General features: G+C 44.2%; 1 long non-coding RNA gene across 1 annotated transcript in view; it reads left to right on the top strand.

Moving 5' to 3' along the window:
- Positions 1 to 1,906, top strand: part of LOC105547030 — a 63,015-nt gene that overhangs the window by 54,353 nt on the left and 6,756 nt on the right. The window contains exon 3 of the long non-coding RNA XR_001007170.1: positions 1,542 to 1,639. This is a non-coding gene — a long non-coding RNA (uncharacterized LOC105547030). The remainder of the gene's footprint in view (positions 1 to 1,541; positions 1,640 to 1,906) is intronic.

The following is a 1,906-nucleotide window of genomic DNA, read 5'->3' as shown; positions in this document are numbered from 1 at the left end:
CAGGCATGGTGGCACATGCCTGTAATCCCAGCTACTCGGGAGGCTGAGGCAGGAGAATCGCTTGAACCCAGGAGGCGGAGGTTGCAGTGAGCCAAGGTCGCACCACTGCACTCCAGCCTCAGCGACAGAGCAAGACTCCGTCTCGGAAAAAAACAAACAAAAAAAGAGTATGTGTTAATGCACAACTAAGATCAAAAGTACGATAATAAAATGACTGACAGTGATCAAGGAATAAACCATTTCCAATAAGGCCTGTCATGGTGTGTGCCTCACCCCTACTACATTCTCCCGTTTCCCTACCACCCCCACTCCAAGGTGACCGCTATCTAAATCCCAGTTTCATCATTCCCTTGCTATGTTTTTGGTTGTCTTCACCACGCGTTTCTGATAAACATGTGTGAAGACAACCCTTCAGTTTTGTTTTGTTTTGAACTTTATGTAAGTGTTTTGTGATGTCTTCTGCAGCTTGCTTTGCATCTTCCACAGGCTTCTGAGATTCACCCAGCTGATATATGTGGCTTCAGTTTATTCATTTCCACTGCTGTGAAATTCCATTGTTTGAACACACTGTACCACATTTTATGTATCCAATGTCCTGTAGAAGGACGTCTAGGTCATTTTCAGTTGTGGTTTTTTTTTTTGTTTTGTTTTGCTATTGCAAACAACGCTACAAAGAAAATTCTTCATCATGTCTTCTGATGCACCTGACGGGGTTATGTAGGTGCAGGGGTGGGCTTGCAGGGTTGCAGGGCTTGTGTGTAGCATATTTTTACTCAATACAGCTCCAAAGTAGTTGTACCATTTTCCTTGCAGCTTACAAGCTGGAGGAGAGTCTTCTGAGGGGCCACTGTTGAGCTTAGGAAAGGGGGCTCCAAAGTGTTGACTACCTAGCAAACCTTGAGATTAACCTTGAGAACCATCTACCCTAAGAATGGTAATTTATATGGTAGTCCACGGAGCAGTGCACAGGCTTGATATTTATCTCCAGAGCTGAGCCTCTGAGGTTGGAAACACCTGCAGTTACTGACCAGTGTCCCAGGAGAAAACTGGCCTCTTAACTGACACAGGAGAACCAAGAACATTTGTGCCCATCTCACCCGACCTGCGAGACTTGGCATCTATGCCAGAGCATGAGAGCTTGTGGGATTTTTAAAGCGTGTCCTTCTCTTGCAGCAGAATCTAAATTTGTCAGCCTTGGATTCAAGGGCATGTGATGTGACTGACTGGAGGCAGCTAGATCCTGGCTGGGATTCCGCCTCTCTCCCTGCTTGCTCTTCCTCCTTCTCACTCCCTTGCCTTCTACTAATATTTATGTCCTTCTTTTATATTTTTGATTGGGTAAAGCATTCAAAGAGGTGGAAGTTGAAAGTATAAAACTCTGTGAGGGAAAGTCTTGCTCCCACTACTCACTGCCACTTGCCTGCTACCTTTTATTGAAGGTCATCACTTTTGTTATATATCCTTCTAGAATCGGATTTTGTTTTGTTTTGTTTTGTTTTTGGTGTGTGTTATTTCTGAAAGTGTCTCACTCGGTTACCCAGGCTGGAGTGCAGTGGTGCAATCACGGATCACTGCAGCTTGGAACTCCTGGGCTCAAGTCATCCTCCAGCCTCAACCTCCTGAGTAGCTGGGACTACAGGTGCACACCACCAGGCCGGGCTATTTTTTTATATTTTTTGTTTTGCTTTGTTTTTTTTTTTTTGTAGATATGGGGTTTTGTCATGTTGCACAGGCTGGTCTCAAACTCTTGGGCTCAAGTGATCCACTGGTCTTGGCCTGCCAAAATGCTGGGATTACAGATATGAGCCACTGTGCCTGGCCAAGTTTTTAAATGTATAAGCAAATATGAATATAAAGTCTTATTAAAACCTCCTATTATAGAAAAGATAGCATACTATACACATGA

The sequence above is a fragment of the Mandrillus leucophaeus genome, unplaced genomic scaffold, assembly GCF_000951045.1.
Source record: "Mandrillus leucophaeus isolate KB7577 unplaced genomic scaffold, Mleu.le_1.0 Scaffold38, whole genome shotgun sequence".
Taxonomy (NCBI): Eukaryota; Metazoa; Chordata; class Mammalia; order Primates; family Cercopithecidae; genus Mandrillus; species Mandrillus leucophaeus.
The sequence above is the reverse complement of the archived record's forward strand: the minus strand, read 5'-3'. Positions and strand labels throughout refer to the sequence as shown.